Consider the following 20,205-nt stretch of genomic DNA (forward strand, 5'->3'; position numbering starts at 1 on the left):
AAGATGCTCGGACCCGCAGTAGTCCAAAGGACCAGGGATATAATAGGTCTAATCAGAGGACGGCTGGTAGTAACCCAAGATGGACATAAGAGGTATGCTGATTTGACTCAAAAAGGACAAAGAGTATGAAATAGGGGGCCTAGTAATGTTATAGGTATCCCCTTGGAAACCCTTGAAAAAGGATTGATGAGGTTCGGAAAGAAAGGAAAGCTAAGTCTACAATTTATTGGACCCTTGGATATATTAAGACGTTTGGGAAGTTAGCATATGAGCTAGCCCTACCCCCGAACCTGTAGCAAGTTCATAACGTGTTCCACGTATCAATGTTAAGGAAGTGTAATTCGGATGCCAGACAAATAGGGGCATATGAGCGCATAGACATGCAACCAGACGTAACCTATATGGAGCAACCAGGAAGGGTATAGAGTAAAAAGGAACGAGTGCTTAGGAGAAGGGTTATCAAACTAGTAAGAGTTTGATGGTAGAACCACAATGTGGGAAAATTTACTCGAGAGTTAGAAAGTGCAATGCTAAGAGAGTATCCCTATTCATTTTCTATCTGATTCCGGGACGGAATCCTTTTAAGGAGGGGAGACTGTAATAACCCCAATTTTTGGGAAATTTTTGAAACCCTTATGAATAGTGTTTTTGCTGAATGAGAAAACTTTTCATGCCACACTATGTAAGGGTTCTGATATGGATATTCTGAGATTTTATTAGTACTTTATATGGGATATAAGTGTATGTAAAGATCGTCAGAATCCAAATCCGAATACTTCGATTTTTCCCGGAAATACACTAGATACGGAAAGATTTGAGAAAAAGGTAACAGGATAAAAAGGATTTAAATTAAAGGATTATAGGAGAGGATCATAAAAGGAATATAATATATTGAGAAAGGTTAAGGGAACCTAAGTAATAAGATCCCGGGTATGATCCTTCAAACGATAAACGAAAACGAAAGTTAAGCGAACCGTATAACAGATCAGCGGTCATTAGGCAAACAATTAGGAAGTTAATCAAAGGGATTAGAGAGGATGATGTCACCTAACCAATGAGAAGAGGACAAGGAGGGGAGGATGACATCATGAGGATGACACAAGCATGACATGGGAAGGAAGGAGATGTGGTGGCTTTTTAACCACACAAAATCAAGGGCAACTAGGTAATTTACTAAAACAAACACAAAAATCAAACCAACCAAGCCAAGCAAATCATTTTTCATCAAAATCAAAAAGAAACCAAGGCATTGTTCTTCATGCTCTCGGCCAAAACAGAACCAGAACACTAAAATTGCTGTATCTCCTTCATTTCTCACTCAAATATTGTGTTCTATAGCTCATTGGAAAGGTATTGAGATGGCCTACAACTCTTGTTCACAAGTCTCGTCCAAATAATCATGGTAAGACCCTCATTTTTACAGTTCTTTAAATCGGACTTTTAGAAACTTCAAAGCCTAACTTTGTGTTCTTGATTTCTTTGGAAAGATCAAGCTTGTTGGAGGCTCCCTAAGGCTTCCTAGCAACTTAACACCTCCCAAGGAAGGTATAAACTTCAAACCCTAGCCTTTACTTTATTTGTTAGTAAGTTTAATGGTTGGTGTTGTGAAATGAGAAGCATGGATTGTGATTATTAGTAGTTTGGTTTGATTTGGAAGTGTTTTTGGTAATTGAAGCTTGATTATAGTTCATAGGTCGTGATTGTGGTTGTTTGAGTTGAAAACCTTGGATATTATGGACTGATGTGGTATGGTTTAGGTGAAGTTTTGTTGTATTGATGGTTATGAGTTGGTTGGTGGTTAATTGGAGTAGTTTAAACATTGGTAATCGCGTAAACATAGCCGTCGTAACGTCCGATTTTCTTTGGACTGTTTTTGTGCATAACATTAGGACCCGAGAACTCCCTACTAGATTATGACCACTGCCATGTTTAGATATCTCATGTTACGAGCTTCGTTTTGATATGTAGTTCGTTCGATTCCGATGCACGGTTTAGGAGAAACGACCGTTTCAAGTAACGGCGTTTCGCGAACGAAACTTTTCCCCTCGCCTTACTTTGAAACATAGGTTAAAGACCAAAAAGGGTTAATTAATGCATGAAACATTTATGGTAAGTGTGTTAGGCAGTTGGTAAGACACTCGCGAAGGAATTGCCTTAAAACTCGTAAAGGTTAAATTATTAAAAATGGTGGAGCCGAGGGTACTCGAGTGACTTAAGAGAATCAGTAAGCGCAAAACGAGCGTTAGAGTCTGAGTTGGTTAGAGTATAGATTTACAAGTGACTTTGGTTTAATTCCAACTTACTTGTTGTTTATAGGTTACCAGACTCGTCCCGAGCCATTCGTAACCCCCAGTCGCTCAGGCAAGTTTTCTACCCGATATACTGTTGTTGTGATGTAAATATATGTATATGCATTATCTTGTGATAGTGCATGATTGTTATTAGCAAATTTTGCGATATATTGGAGCATGCTGATATGGTATATATGCATGTCTGTTTCGTAATCTGGTTATCTATCTGTTGATTTCAATGCTTATAGTTGCATAATACCTATGTTAGAAATAAGCAAGTAGTTGCGTATACCCTTAGTATAGGGGATAAAAGGTGAACATATTTCTAAACCGGGAGTCGATGTTCCCGAGTATATTATATATATATATATATGGATATAGTTTTTAAAACTATGGATCGAATAAGGTTTATTCGATACCTTTATTTTACTTAATTGAATATTAATTTGAGTATTCATTCGAGGGCTTATGACTCAGTTTATTTTATTATTTGAATATTATTTGAATATTCATTCGAGGGCTTATGACTCAGTTTATATTATTATTGATTATTACTTGGATATTCATTTGAGGATGTATGACTCCTTTATTTTATGAATATTATTTATAGTATTCATTCGAGGTATTATGACTCCGCTTATTACTTAATAATATTCTTTATTGTATTAAAGAATAAGGTGTCGATAATCAAACTTATTTTTGATTATTCAAATAAAGATATTACTTTCGTATAAGTATATCTTTGATTATTTGCTATTCATTTCAAGTATAAGTTTTAATACTTCTACTTCAATTATTTTATAAAGATTATTCTTTATGGGAATATTATTTAAATAATAATATTCAGACATTTTCTAAATATTCTGGGGACTGATTTACTTCATTAAATCAGCTTCACTCCAAACATTCTTAAAAATGTTTTGCGAGTCTTCAAAATGATTTTTTTAAAAGTTAGAGCGGATCCCAAAACTCATTTTTTTAAGATCCTCCTTTCGAAGGGGATTTAAATACTCGCTCAAAACCTGAGGGATCCGGCTCTGTGGTGTGTTTTATATTCGCAACAAGGTTGTTGTTTTGATAAATGAATTGATTACTTACCCAACACTCGGGAAGTAAAATTCTTGGAACAAGTTAATCCATTAACAGGCATCGCCTGGGAAATATCGGTGAGTTCTCCTTTCCAAATAGATACGACTTCTTGGTGGAGCCGTATCAACAAGTTTCTACTTAGGGAAAGTGGGGACAAGCTTTACGTTTCAGAGTCATGGATTTCATCTGAACTAGGAGTGGCGTAAGTGGCCGAGTAGCGCCGGCCCAGCCTTATTATATTGGCCCAAATGGCCTGGAAGTTCCGCTAAGGCGGTCCATTCCTTAGGAGTTCAGTGTTCGGTTGACAAGTAAATCCGACAGGTTCTCCTCTACATGTAGAAAATGGTGGGGTTGTACTACTACGACTGATCATCGTAAGTGGTCTTCCTGGCGCGACAAACTCCCGTAATGAGTTCATCATCCAATTGGATAATTTCTGCAACACTACCCAGAGCACTTCGATAGAAAGGCTACGGTTGGGCGATTGTTGAGTGTTGGCAGGGTCAAGTTTTCAAAATGATGTTTACATCAAATGAAGTATCTCGTAACTTCATTTTATTTTGATAATATTTTAAAGATTTAATCTATTCAAATCTTGCCTTATAGTCTCATCTATGTGATGAACTTTTGAAGCTAATTATAACTTGAACGGTGGTAGTTCAAGTAGTATTTGGGAAAGATATAAGTATATTGGGGTATCTTGTAACTTCATCTTTTAAACTTATATCTAATTAATAATTGTCTTATGAATGACAAAGATTTTCAGAAAAACGTTGAGACAAGGTTAGATATATGAGATCACCTTGCAACGATATTTTTTTTTATACAGTTATACACTGGGACTTTGTGTATATTGTGCATGGAAGAGGACTTCCAATATTTTGAAAAGTATATATGTATATATATATATACTGAATATTTTGCGACTTCATCGCATTAAGATATCAACTTGGTTCATTTCTTTTGACCAAGACTTTCATGAGTACTATGAGAAGGCTCATATATTGTTAATCATTATACATATTATTTTGGTGGGCTTGCTGCTCACCCTTGCTTTCTTCTTTCATCACACAACATCAGATAGACAAGATGAACCGGACCAAGCTCCCGATTCGCAAGAGGTTAGGAGACGTTCCGCAATTTTCTAGAAGCACTGATGCCGCCATAGCTGAGGTAGGAACTACCAATAGGCTAGGCTTTCAACTTTTGATGTATCAGATTATGTATATTTATGAATTGTAATAATGGCAAAGAAATGTAAATTTATTCAGAAACCTGTTTAAGGTGTATTGGCATATAATTGTGGAATAAAACGACTTGTGATTATTTTTGGATATTCATCTCTGAGACTATAACTTGTGGTGTATGTGTTTATTGTGGGGTCACAGTACAGAGTAGTTGATTATTTATTAAGATTGGGTGTTGTTAAGGGAAATGGAACTCGTGACAACCCGGATCCCCGACCCCGGATTTGGGGGTGTTACAAAAAATGTGTATGCTGAGATGGAATTGAAGAATTACATTATTTCCAAGGGTGCTCCTTTAGCCTGAGCAGATTAATTTCTTTTCCTTTGATCCCTTGTTTTCTTTCCTAGCCTCCTGTCATTCTCCTCTATTTGAAGTTGAAGTTGTCTGTAGAACTCAACTTCATCTTCTTCATTGATGTCCAACTTAGATTGCATATCCTTGAGAGTTTCATTACTGGCAATCTTGAGCTGATCTTCAAGTCTGAAAAATCTTCTAACTCCTTTGTTGTCTCTGAACTCCATCAACCAATGAGGTGATTTGTGAACTGTAATTCCTCTTTCCTGAATGAGTAATGTTCTAGGAAAGGCATTGGGCTTCCACCAAGTTTTCCTTATGTTGGCAATCTTGTTGAGAATCTCAGTCTTGGCAGTCCTGGTAAAGCCAGAATCCCTTTGTATGGCTGAGTAGGCTCTAACCAAGGTAGAGTAACCTTCATTCAGAATCCTGTAGAGAGGCCAAGTTCTTTCCCCACTTCCTTTGTATTTGAACACTAGTATTTCTGGTAGCTGTCTGTAGGCGGCAATTCCCTTTACTTCCTCCAGCTCATCCAGATAGAGTTCAATGTCTGAAAATTCTTTTATGTCACAAATGTGAACATAGTCATCCTTAGAGGCTTGAGGCTTAGGCTTAGGCTTCTGAGTAAATTTGATTGAGGTTTTAGAGGGTGTTGATTTGATTCTTCTTTTCTGCTTCTTTGATGGTGGAAAAGAGGTTAAGAAGGTAGGCAATTTGATGGTGTCCTAATCAATTGGTTCCTCCTTAGGAATGATTGTTTCACCATGAATGTTCATGAAGGGGTCAGGCACAATGGGTTCAGGAATAGAAGGTAGTGGTTTGGATTTTGATTGGGTTTCTTCAGTCTTATCTACCATCTTTATCTTTGCATTGGCCTTCTTTCTGTTCCCTTTCTGCCATTCCTCTCTTTCCTTACTTCTTTCTTCCATATCACTATCAACCATGTCCCCCATACCTTCATCTTCACTTTTGTCTTCAATTTCTTTCTTTTCTTCAGCTTGACTTGACTTTAGCTGTTTTTCAAGCTTTGTTTGTGCTCTTTTGTCAGCCTTTAGCTTTTTGGCTTCTTCCTTCAACCTTCTGGTTTCTTCCCTCTTGGCTATTGAGAATTTGGGATGTCCTTGCATCACACATATGCTCTTTCCCTCTCTGAAGATAATAGCCATGTTCCTCCTTACAGCCACATCCATGGTCTCTTTGTGCTTTATGATACTTCCACCCAAAACCTTGTTTTCATCAGGCTTTGGAAGAGGAAAATCCACTTCTTTCATCTGAGCAAGGCTTAGAGGATTCTTTGTAGAGTCCTTATTGGATCTGTCATTGGGCTTGAGAACCATAGGTTTCAGATTCTTGGAAGAAGTCTCTCCAACCTTATTCCTCCTTACTGGCTTGAGCTCCATAATAATTGGTTCCACCTTTGTGCTATGCTTTACAGATTGTGATTTAGAAGTTGTAGAACCAAAAATTTGTTGCATCTTTTCATCAATTTTCCTCCTTTGCTCTTTGACTTGCAATCCAGCTGCTGCTATCTGGATTAGATAAATTCCATTAAGCTTTCCTGTGATTTGAATAGTTGGAGAAGTGGTGATGGCAGGAACTAGCACTTGAGATATTTGAACTGTTGTTGATGGCTCTCCTTCCCCTTCCCTTTTATTCTCCCCCTTTTTGTTATCATCAAGGGTAGGGGTCAAGCCTTGTGCTTTTGCCAGCTGCATTAGTAGATTTGTCTGAGTTTGTTGATTCTGAAGAATGGTGACCATAGAGTCTTCAATGATCTGAACTCTATCTTCCAACCTGGCCAGCCTCTTGTCAGCATCAGACGCTTTCCTCAGTCTCCCCAACAAATCTTACATAGTACCATAAGGCATGACTGAATCCAACTTCTCAGCATTGTAGGATTTCAGATCAGCAATGTCCTGTTTGAGTTCATCCACACTTAGATTCTGTTTGAAATGCTGCAACTGCAAGAGATGCAGAGAGTCCGGATGAGCTTGAAGAATTGCCTTGGTACCAGCATCTGTAGTCTCCTGAAGGGCCTTCTGAATAGTCATTACTTGCCTGACCAAAGTGACACCAAACTCTCCTGGTGTAGATGCCTTTTCCCATGCCCAATCAGGGAGATCTGGAACAGAACTTGGGCCTGCTTCTCCCCCTAATTTCATGCTCTCATCCAAAGAATCAGAGTCATCATCATTAGAATTTACTCCAAATTCTTCAGATGGCTCACCAGCTTGAGAAGGCAGCCTGTTAACAGCAGCTTTGTCTCTGAGAAGAGATTCTGAAGTGTGTACTATGTTTAAAGTCTGTTCTGCCTCCACATTGCCCTGAACAGCCAATAACTGATAGGCTGGAACAGGGTGAGTAAAAGTGTCAGCTTCCAAGGAAATGTTATCAATTACAGCTTTGTAATGTTGCTGAAATTGTCTTTCCTTGTCTGCATCATTCACTATCATTGACTCACTAGCAATGGCTGAATCCACCCTTATAGCTTCTGTACCTGCCTTTCTCTCATTTACTCTATTTTCTTGCATCAGGGGCTCCCCCTGGCTCACACACACCCTCACACCCTCACCCTCACCTTCTAAGGTGGCACTCCCCTCACTCACTTTTGCCATGCTGGAAGAAATAGCATGCATCTGATGACTCTCAACCTTTCCTTTTTCCTGGGAGCAACCCAACCTCTCACTCAAAATATCACTCCCTTCCCTCAAACCTAAAAGTGATTGTACAGTAACCATGTCCTCTACAGTTGGAATTGTTTCTGTTATATGTGTAGAGACCATTAACGGATAGGAAGTATCCATTGAAGTGGAAACTAATGGTATCAACGGATAACTGCTGTTAAGCTTATCCGTTGAAGAACAACCACTTGTCAACGGATGAGAGATATTCGTTGAAGAAGGAAAAGATGTAGATATAGAAAGTGACATAATTGGTGTATCTGTGTGAATTGATTTTAAGTGAGGTGACACAGATTCTTCAACTACATCTGAAAGAATTGGCTGATGATCCAACAAATCATCTAAAAGATGATGATCATCTGGTTTTGAGTGGGGATCCTCCATGAGTTTTAATGAGGGAGAATCAGTAATTGATGTGAATATCATATCCACATCCAGAGAGGGTGATGGAGAGTTTGATGATTGATGAGTTTCTATTATGAGAGAATGGGGTTGTGATTCCACATTTGCTGGAATCACATCAAGCTGAATTTGAGAAGGCAAAGATACAGGTGGATGTATCTGTGTTGTGTGTGCCCCTTGTGTGGAAACTAGGGTCTTGGCCTTCTTCTTCCTTGAAAAGGCTTTGATTGGTGAATGTGTGGCTTCAGTGTCCCTCCCTCTTTTGTTCTGTGTCCCTGGTTGGGGACTATTTTCAATACTTGCACCCTTTTGGGAGGATGCAACTAGGGATGTGTTTGACTCCTTTTGAACCACCACAGTCTTTTGAGAGACTGTGGCTTGGCTGGCTGGGGTACCACTCACCTCTCCCACCTTATCCTGGGGGGTTTCTTGATGTTCACCCCTCCCTCACCACTCACACCCTGTTCACTCCCTCCAGGGTTTATGGTAGTTGTTACAACTGTTGTCTTTTGAGAGACAACAGAGGTGGTTTTCTTTGACTTGTGTTTTGAAATTTTAGTTTTAGTGGCTTTGGTAGGAACCTGTTTGGACAAAGACACAGATTCCATGGCCACACTGAAAGACAAAGAAACAATGGGGTTGGAAACAGTAGGAGCTATAGAAGTGTTTACCTCACTTACTTGTGGTGCATTCATGATTGGCAAATATACCAAAGGCACCTGGTTGTTGAGGTTCATTCTCAAAAGGTCTGCAAGGACCCTTTTCTCTTGTGCCCAGAATTTGAGTTTATTGTTCTCATTTGATATAACCAATCCTTCAGCAACATGGTTAGCCAATAACATAAAGAATCTAGCATAGTAGATGTTATGTGGTCTATTAGCTTTGTTACCTAATCTGGAACCTAATTCTAGCATGACACGGTTGCTAAAATTAAAGTACCTATCAGGAACTAGCATATATAGCATATTAACAAGAGAAGAAGTTATGGCATCAAAATTGTTAATCTTCCCAGAGAAAACCTTGATAAAGGCATCTCCAAGAAAACTCCATTCTTTCCTAAGGCCCTTCCTTCTAATACTACCTAAACTAGCAGAATCAAAAGCATAGCTTATGGAATCTAACATAGCAGATACATCTTTATCAGTGTGTGGTGTCATGGCATTATTCTCAAGTAACTTAAAGCAAGACTGTATATCATCACAGTTAATGCAATAATCCTTACCTTTGAGAGAGAAGGCAATAGTCAAATCTGTGGAGTTGAACTCTGCAGTTGTCCAAATCTCCCCAATCACCTCACAGTAGATGGTTGGGGCTTCCAGCATTGCATAGCTTAGTTTGCAGTTTTTGATGAAGTCCATCATCTTGTGATAATCAGGATGGGCTTCATTCTTTTCAACCAAGGCTACGAAATTATTCTTTTCATAAACAAATCCAGATTGAGACATAATTTTGACTACTGGTGCCATTGTTGTGAGTAGAGGTTGCAGAGAAAAACTTGAGAATTTTGGGAGAGAAGGAGAATAAAAATTGCAAGAAAGCGTAAAGTGAAAATTAGAATACAATGGGCTTTTATACTTTCTTGAATTAAAATGTAAATAAAATGATTAAATGATACTTTTAAATAAATTACAGCCGTTTAAGAGTAAAGAAAACTGTAGAAATTCTGAAAACTGCCTTTAATACAAATATATACAACAGTGTATATCTGTATCAACGGTTAAGTAAAAGAATCAACGGCTGTGACTCACTTAAAGTAACTGATGTGACACTTCAACGGATAAGGTAAATAGTTATCCGTTGATGATCAACACTATTTTATCCGTTGAGGGATAAAATTACCAGAAATGTATTTATCTTTCAACGGATAATGAACATCCGTTGATAGAACAATTTTGGCTTTCAACGGATAGGGAATATCCGTTGATAGAATAAGTCTTTCTTAAAGCCAACTTTGTTCTTGCAGCAAATTCATTTCAGGCTTCAAGGCAGATTATATAGAGGACATAAATTTATGAGTAATTAAGCATACCTAGCTCACTTACTAATCTTGTGAATGTTGATTCATCAAGTGGCTTGGTAAATATGTCTGCAATCTGCTTTTCACTTGGAACAAAATGAAGTTCCACTGTACCTTTCATCACATGTTCCCTAATGAAGTGGTACTTGATGTCGATGTGCTTGGTTCTTGAGTGCTGCACTGGATTTTCAGTAATGGCAATGGCACTTGTCACAGAATATAGGAATTTTGTCAACAGTTAGTCCAAAGTCAAATAGTTGATTCCTCATCCATAGTATCTATGCACAGCAACTACCAGCAGCAATGTACTCAGCTTCAGCTGTTGATGTAGAAACAGAATTTTGCTTCTTGTTGAACCATGACACAAGCTTGTTCCCTAGAAATTGACAGGTGCCAGTTGTGTTTTTCCTGTCTATTTTGCAGCCTGCATAATCTGCATCTGAGTAGCCAATTAGATCAAAACCAGATTCTCTAGGGTACCAAATTCCTAGATTTGGAGTCCCTTTGAGATATCTGAAGATTCTTTTAATAGCCACTAAGTGAGATTCTTTAGGGTCAGCTTGAAATCTAGCACAAAGACATGTAGAGAACATTATATCAGGTCTACTAGCAGTTAAATATAAAAGTGAGCCAATCATGCCTCTATAATTTGAAATGTCCACAGACTTTTCAGCCTTGTTTAATTCAAGCTTGGTGGCAGTGGCCATGGGAGTTTTTGTAGATGAACAGTCCATTAAGTCAAACTTCTTTAAAAGATCATAAATATATTTAGTTTGACTAATGAAAATTCCACCACTAACTTGTTTAACTTGTAAACCAAGAAAATAAGTTAGCTCTCCCATCATGCTCATTTCATATTTACTTTGTATTAACTTAGCAAACTTCTTACAAAGCTTATCATCTGTAGATCCAAATATAATATTATCTACATAAATTTGAACAAGTATTGTAGAGCCATTAACATTTCTAAAGAAAAGAGTTTTGTCAACAGTACCTCTTGTGAAGTGATTATCTAGAAGAAATTTTGACAAAGTCTCATACCAGGCTCTAGGTGCTTGCTTTAGTCCATAGAGTGCTTTCAACAGATAATACACATAATCTGGAAAGTTTGGGTCTTCAAATCCTGGAGGTTGGCTTACATAAACTTCTTCCTCCAGTTCCCCATTTAGAAATGCACTCTTGACATCCATTTGATAGACTTTGAAATTGGTATGGGCTGCATAGGCTAGAAAGATTCTGATGGCTTCAAGTCTGGCAACTGGAGCAAATATTTCATCAAAATCTATTCCCTCTTGTTGAGAATAGCCTTTAGCAACCAATCTGGCTTTATTCCTTATGACGATGCCATTTTCATCCATCTTGTTTCTGAATACCCATTTTGTGTCAATAGAACTCTTGTTCTTTGGCTTGGGTACCAGCTTCCATACTTTGTTCCTCTCAAATTGGTTTAGCTCCTCTTGCATTGCTAAAATCCAATCTGGATCCAATAGAGCTTCTTCTACTCTCTTAGGTTCCTCCTGTGATAGAAAGCTACTATACAGACATTCATCTTGAGTAGCCCTTCTAGTTTGCACTTTACTTGTAGCATCACCAATGATCAGTTCAAAAGGGTGATTCTTGGTCCATTTCCTTTGAGTTGGTAGATTAGCTCTAGATGAGGTTGCCTCAGTATTGTCATGATGTGAGATAGAATGTGGATTGGTTGACACTCCCCCTCAGTTGCTGATCCTTTGGAAGGAGTTGGGAGCTCTATCAACTGATGAAGTGACTTGATTATCCGTTGGCAGACTGTGATCAACGGATGCTTCATTATGAACTTCAACGGATGATGCACTTTGTCTTTCAACGGATGCTGCATTGCTTCTTTCAACGGAAGCTGAATTATGAATTTCAACAGATGCAGCATTCTGTGCATTATCCAAAGGCAGATTTTGATTTTTTCTTGAGATGCCTTCTGCATCATTCTCATCTTCACTATCATCACAATATATCTCAATATTGTCAAATTTGAGTCCTTCATGATGTCCCTCATCTGTTAGTCCATCAATCTTTTTATCATCAAACACAACATGCACAGATTCCATGACAATGTTGGTTCTTAGATTGTAGACCATATATGATTTTCCAGAAGAATAACCAACAAATATTCCTTCATCAGCCTTTGCATCAAACTTCCCTTTGTGATCAGATTGATTCCTTAAGATGTAACATTTACAACCAAAGACATGCAGAAAGTTTAAAGTTGGTTTTCTTCTCTTGAATAATTGATAGGGAGTCATGCCTTTTGCTTGATTGATTAGAGAAATATTCTGAGTGTAACATGAACAGTTAACAGCCTCAGCCCAAAAGTAAGTTGGGAGTTTTGACTCTTCAAGCATTGTCCTTGTAGCTTCAATTAGTGATCTGTTCTTCCTTTCCACCACACCATTTTGTTATGGGGTCCTTGGAGCTGAGAACTCATACATGATCCCATTTTCTTCACAGAACAACTTCATGGTTGAATTCTTGAACTCAGTTCCATTGTCACTCCTAATATTCCTTACTTTGAAATCAGGATGATTGTGGACTTGCTTGATATGATTGATAATGATTTCACTAGCTTCATCCTTTGATCCAAGAAAATAGACCAATGAAAACTTTGAGAAATCATCTACAATCATTAGGCAATATCTTTTCCTTGAAATTGACAATACATTGACTGGTCCAAAAAGATCCATGTGTAGCAGTTGTAATGGTTCATCAATTGCAGATTCAAGCTTCTTACTGAATGATACTTTCTTTTGCTTTCCTTTCTGACAAGCATCACACAGTCCATCCTTTGTAAATTCTACTAGAGGCATTCCTCTAACTAAGTCCTTTTTGACTAGATCATTCATTGTCTTGAAATTCAAATGGGACAGCTTCTTGTGCCATAGCCAACTTTCAACTGAACTTGCTTTGCTAAGAAGACAAGTAATGGATTCTGCATCTGTAGAGTTGAAGTCAGCTAAGTACACATTCCCTTTTTCTAACTCCAGTTAGAACCACTTTATTGTCCTTCTTACTTGTGACAATACAGGCTTCAGCATTGAAGGAAACAGTATTCCCTCTTTCACATAGTTGACTGATGCTCAATAAATTGTGTTTGAGACCATCAACCAATGCAACTTCATCAATGATGACATTTTCTTTTGAAATCAAGCCATATCCCGTAGTGAATCCCTTGCTGTCATCTCCAAAGGTTATGCTAGGGCCAGCTCTCTCCTTAAACTCTGTGAGCAGGGTGAAATCTCCTGTCATGTGTCTTGAACAGCCACTGTCCAAGTACCATAGATTCCTTCTTTTTCCCTACACACAACAAAATCAATCAAGTTGATTTTGGTACCCAAGTTTCCTTGGGTCCAGCCTTGTTAGTCTTTTTCCTAGACTTTATTCCTCCTGCATCTTTTGACTTAGGTAACTTTGGGTCAACCTTGATCTCAGATGTGGTTGGTTGAAGTGTAGGGTTAGTCACAGAATCATTTAGCACATTTGATTGAATTTGATAAGGCATAGATTGTGCAAACATGTTATTCCACATAGGCATATTGTATGGCATGTGAGGCATACTAAATGCAGTAAAATAAGGATTATTAATATATGGCATGTTTGCAAAATGTGCATGGGGATTCTGGTGAGACATAATAGGCATAGCATGCAGAGGTGACATAGACATGTTAGACATGGAGGGATTTAAAGGCATGGGAGCATGTTTAACAGATTTGCAATTATCAGATAGGTGATTAACACTTTTACAATGCACACAGCTTTTTCTAGGAGCATACCTATCAGGTGTGTAATTGTTATGTTTATTAATCCCTACCTTCCCGTTTCTTTTAGATTTTCTTTTAGTTTCCTTCTTATCCTCAACCAACTTAAGCCTATTTTTTAGCTGATCTAAAGTCATGTGTCCTATATTCACCTTACTGGCATCTTTGGATGTGCTGGCTCCTTCTTTGACAAAGTTCTTGAAAGTTGAATCATCCTTCTTATTGAGATTTTTATTTTTAAAATTACTTGCCTATTTTAATTGATGAGCCTTCAACGGATGCTCCTTTTCTTCCTTCAACGGATAACTTTCATCATCCGTTGATTCCACATCCGTTGACAATCCATCAATTAATTCTAACTCCTTTTTGTTTTTCTTCCAGGCATCCTCACAGAATGATTCAATTCCCTGAACCTTGGAAATCTGAACACTAACATCCCTAGATGTTTTCCAGGCCTTGATTACCTCTTGCTCACTTTCTAGCTGTTTAGAAAGAATTTCTACTTTCTTAACAGCTTCTTCTAGTTCACTCTCAACAATCAAGCATTTAAGTTTTATCTTTTCAAGCTCAATTACCTAATCCTCTAACACAATATTCCTATCACTTAAAAACACATTATTCACTTTGATTCTAATGTTTTCTTTAGCTAGTAATTTAAGGGAAACACGCAAATGATATAATTCATTGGACATATCATTTATGGCTTCATTGCATTCATGTTTAGAAAGCTGAGAGAGATCAGTAGTAATTACCAGGTTGCTTGATGAACTAGTTTCATTTTCATCAGAGTTAGCCATCAGGGCTAGGTTGACATATTCCATATCATCATCTTCATCGATTACATCTGCTGCCCAATCATCTTGAGTGAGAAAAGCTCTTTCCTTTTGTTTGAGAAAATCAAAGTACTTCTTTTTGTAATCAACTTGCTCAAATTTCTTCTTATCAGAGGTTGGCTTCCTAAACTCACTTGCAAAGTGTCCACTAATGCCACAGTTATAACATTTGAACTTGGATTTGTCCACCATGTTTTTGTTTGGCTTAGTGAATTTTGTATTTTTCCTGAACTTCATCTTTGCAAACCTCCTGGACAGAAAAGCCAGATGTTCATCAACATCATCAGAGTCATCCTGACTGGAATTGTTTTCATCCTCAGCTTCCTGCTCCTTACCCTTGCTTGATTCTGATTTGCTTGTGCCAATTTTGAGACTTGGCATTGTCTTTTCTTCATTCCTGGCTTCAACCTTCTCACTGTCAGCTACAAGTGCAACTGATCCTCCTTTTCTCTTCCCTTTTTCCAACAGCTCATCTTGCTCCATCTCAAGTTCATATGTCTTCAAAATTCCATATAATCTTTCAAGTGTGAAGTCCTTATAATCTTGAGAATTTCTTAGAGAAACAGTCATAGGCTTCCATTCCTTTGGTAGAGACCTTAGAAATTTTAAATTGGAGTCCTTGACTTGGTACACTCTCCCATACAGCTTCAATCCATTCAACAGTTTCTGAAATCTGTTGAAGGTATCATTCAATGATTCTCCTTCTTCAAAGTGAAAATATTCATACTGTTGAATGAGAAGCTGCATTTTGTTTTCTCTAACTTGCTCAATGCCTTCACAGATAAGCTGCACAGTATCCCAAATTTCCTTAGCAGTTTGGCTGTTAATGACATTGTCAAACATATCTTGATCCAGGCCATTAAACAGAATGTTCATGGCTTTCTTGTCCTTATGAACCTCTTCAATATCTTCAACAGTCCATTCTGCTTTTGGCTTGGGAATAGACTGTCCAACAGTAACTGTTGCAGTAGCAGCTGTGGCCACCTTGTGAGGGATGTGAGGACCATTTTCAATGCAGTTGATGTAGCTTTCATCTTGAGAGAGAAGATGTAAATGCATCTTCACCAGTGATGATAGTTATCTATTTCCAAGATTGGAATCTTTACACCAATATCCTTCTTACTCATGATGTTAGTAGAATAGATCTTTAAACTCTTTGTAAGTTAAGAGCTTGCTCTGATACCAATTGTTATTCCCAGTGGACTAATAATGAGATTTACAGAAGGGGGGTTGAATGTAAATCTCAAAACTTTTTCAAGTTTTGAGCAGTTTCTAAGGCTAAGTATTTTTGAGAGCAAGTGTGTGTGAATTGCTTGAAGCTAATGCAGACAGATATATATTCAAACACAAATGTAAAGAACACAGAGAACTTAAAAACTTTTCTGGTGGATTTGTTGTTCCACCAGAGATGTGTTATTTCAGAAAATCTGTGATTCAAAGAATTTAAATCACAGCTGCTTCCTAGTACAAACTAGATGATTTTCTCTCTGGATATTTCTAAACAGCTCAGGAAAATTCTTATCTAATTACTAGCTGCTACTTGGTTTATATATCACCAAGTTTACAAGTGAAGAAAAAACTGTAAAAATACAATTAAACAGGTTCTTCACATGTTTCTTCTTCATTTCTCTATCAAATGTAATTTAGGCTTGGCTGTTGATCTTTGAATACTTCCTTGTTTGCATCAGAATGGAAATGCTGCATTTTCTTGATTCCTCCTAGAGGCTTCCATATTCCAGTTTGTCTCTGTCAACCCATGTGCCTCTATCAGCTTATGAATTGTCACTATCAACTGCTAATGAACTAAGCATCCGTTGAAGCTTTCATCCGTTGATGCCTTATCCGTTGAGGCTTTATCCGTTGGAGCTTTATCCGTTGATGAATTATCAGTTGAAGTCTTTATCCGTTGAAGCACTTATCCGTTGATGGATATTATCCGTTGAAGCATTAGAGACATCCGTTGAAGCTTTGTTTCTTATCCGTTGAAGGTCTTCAATATCAGTTGATACTTCTTCACTTATACAAAATTACAAGGCATGAAATATTTACAATTAGCCCTCCTATTTGCATATCCACTAGTAGTCAACATGACTGATACATTCCTACAACATCTAAGAATTACAACTTGAATCCAGAGAATGAAATGTGCTACAATACTGAACTTATTGCTAAGTAAAGCTACTCCTTCAACGGATAGCCAAGATGGTCTTATCCGTTGAGGCTACAAACACTAGATTTCTACTTAAGTGTTTTGTTTAACTTATCATCAAACTAATACACATATTCCTAACACATTATTTGCGTATACCCTTAGTATAGGGGACCTAAAGTTGAACATTTTTCTAAAATCGGGAGGCGAGGTTCTCAAGTATATTTTATATAGTTTTCTATAACTATTAATCGAATAAGGTATATTCGATAATTTTGAATAATAATCAAACTTATTTTCGATTATTCAAATAAAGATCTTAATTTCATATAAGTATATCTTTTGTTATTTATTATACGTTTCAGGTATGAGTTTTAAGACTTCTACTTCATTTATTTTTATAAAGATTATCCTTTATGGAAATATTATTTAAATAATAATATTCAGATATTTTCTAACATATCGGGACCGATTTATTTTACTAAATCATCATTACTTCAAAAATTCTTAAAAATGTTTTCGAATCGTCAAAATGATTTTAAAAAGTTGGAGCGGAACCCAAAACTCGATTTTAATTTAAGATCTTCCTTTCGAAGGGGATTTAAATAATCGCTCAAAACCTAAGGGATCCGGCTCTGTGGTGTATTTTCGGTGCAACGAAGTTGCTAATTTGATAAAAGAGTTTGATTACTTACCCAACGTTCGGGAAGTAATCCCAATTAAAATGCGTCGGCATAGGCGCCATGGGCTCAGTGGGAGTCCATCAAAGTTTAAGTGGCTCAGTGGGAGTCTATCAAAGCGTAAGTGGCTGAGTGGCAGTCCAGCATAAGGTCCTAATGCGGCCGGGTGATGACCAGTAGGGAATTCATCCATCTACTAGTCGAAAAGGTGACTTAATTGGTATCTTTTCCTGATCAGCAAGATATCAGGTTTATGCCAAGGTTTTCTTCTTTCCAAATTCATTGGATATTGTAACTCTGTTTATAATTTTCATAACAGAGGTTTTCAAGGAGTGTATGACAGATATATATAGGTGTATATATATATCGGGACTTAATGAAGTATCTCGTAACTTCATTTCTTTCAATCTATTCAAGGCTTATCTTGTAGTCTTATCTATGTGATGAACTTTTGAAACTGATTATAACTTGAACGTTGGTAGTTCAAGTATTATTCGAAAAATATAAGTATATGGGAATATCTTGTAAATTCATCTTTTCAACTTATATCTAGTTAATGATTATCTTATGCATGACAAAGATTTTCAGAAAAATGTTGAGGCAAGGTTAGATATATGAGATCACCTTGCAACGATATTTTTATACAGTTATAAACTGGAACTCTGTGTATATTATGCATGAAAGAGGATTTCCAAGAATTTGAAAAGTATATATACCTATATACTGATTATTTTGCGACTTGGTCGTGTTAAGATATCATAATATCAAACTTGGTTCAATTCTGGTTGACCAAGACTTTCATGAGTACTATGAGAATGCTCATATATTGTTAATTATTATACATGTTATTATGGTGGGCTTGTTGCTCACCCTTACTTTATTCTTTCATCACACAACAACAGCTAGACAAGATGAACATGACCAAGCTCCCAATTTACGAGCGGATAGGAAACGTGCCGCAGTTTCCTGTAGGCGTTGATGCCGCTGTAGCTAAAGTAGGAACTACCAATAGGCTAGGCTTTCAACTTTTGATGTACCGGACTTATGTATATTTATGAATTGTAATAATGGTAAAGAATATGTAAATTTATTCAGAAATCCTTTTGAGGTGTAATGACTTATAATTATGGAATAAAATGACTTGTGTAATTTTTGGTATTCATCTATGAGACTATAACTTATGGTGTGTGTGTGTGTATTATGGGGTCACAATACGTAGTAGTTGGTTGTTTATTAAGATTGAGTGTTATTAAGGGAAATGGAATCCGTGACAACCCGGATCCCCGACCCCAGATTTGGGGGTATTACAGAAATGGTATCAGAGCTAAGCGTTATAAACCTCAAAGATGATGTGTCGTTAAAATGATAAGTTCACTAAGATAATAAGAACTCTTGCCAAGTTCATAGTCGGACTACCTAACGTAGTACTGACAGTTAAAACCATTATGGGAACCCTTATAAATATCATGATAGTAACATAGATCATTATTGTATAAGGTAGCGGGGCACCGAACCTTGAAGTTCAAGATCAACAACACGATGATATTTTACTACATATTAGGGATCAGATTGTGGATCCAATGGAGCACCCTAACGAGGGACCAGATGATGTTCATATTAAGGGTGTAGTGGTTGAGGATGTTATCCCAAATGGGATTGTTGTTAAAGAGGATCCCGTGGAGGATCCCGTGGAGGATCTTGACAAGAATGAAGAAATGACCGCTGAGGAATTGATGACTGTAGTCAGGGCAACTACCAGAGGTAGGATTGGCCGGTTACTACCATAGGTTCGTTCAAGTTTGCAAAGATAGCAGCCCCTTTAAATGTGGCTTACTCATAAGACTGAGAAGTTTGAATGGACAGAGGACTGTGAGAACAACTTCCAAGAATTGAAGAAAAGATTGGTGACGGCCCCTGCGTTGGCGTTACCGGAGGGGAAAAAGGAGATTTTGTGATTTATAGTGACGCTTCGCACAAGGGATTAGGGTGTGTGCCTATACAGCACGACAAGGTAATCGCGTACGCGTTAAGACAATTAAAGGAATATAAAATCCGATATCCCACCCATGATGGCTCACGGCTTTAGTTTTTACCTAAAGATTGGATGCACTACTTGTATGGAGAGAAGTACGAGAATTACAAAAACCATAAGAGCTCAAGTATATTTCCATGCAGAAAGAGCTGAACATGTGCCAGAGGAGGTGATTAGAGCTAATCAAGGATTACGATTATGAGATTCTTTATCATTCAAGGAATGCGAATATGGTGGCTAAAGCCCTTAGTAGAAAGGAGAGACTCAAGATGATAATGTCTTTGGGAGAGTTGATAAGAGATTTTGAGAAAATGGAAATAGAAGTGAAGGTAACCGAAGCTGGTACCGAAAAGCTGTTGAGATTGCAATGAAGCCCAAATTATTGGAAAATATCATATTATGCCATGAAAAAGTGATGAATGAAGGCAGAGAGACAATGAATGGAGAAGAGAGTAATACCGAGAAAGATGATAAGGGAATAATGAGGTATTCCTACAAAATTTTGGTTCCAAACGTTCAAGAGCTTAAGGACGGGATCTTAGATGAAAGCCATAGTTCGAGGAATAATATATAGGGCAAACCCTGAATGTGATAGTCAGGGAGGTCGCCATCAAGATAGAAGGAAACCATAACACAATGAAGTGGAAAACAAGGATTTTAACGTATAAGCTAACTCCGATTATAGGAGAAGGATGAAACAT

Source organism: Apium graveolens, chromosome 5 (assembly GCF_009905375.1).
Source record: "Apium graveolens cultivar Ventura chromosome 5, ASM990537v1, whole genome shotgun sequence".
Taxonomy (NCBI): domain Eukaryota; kingdom Viridiplantae; phylum Streptophyta; class Magnoliopsida; order Apiales; family Apiaceae; genus Apium; species Apium graveolens.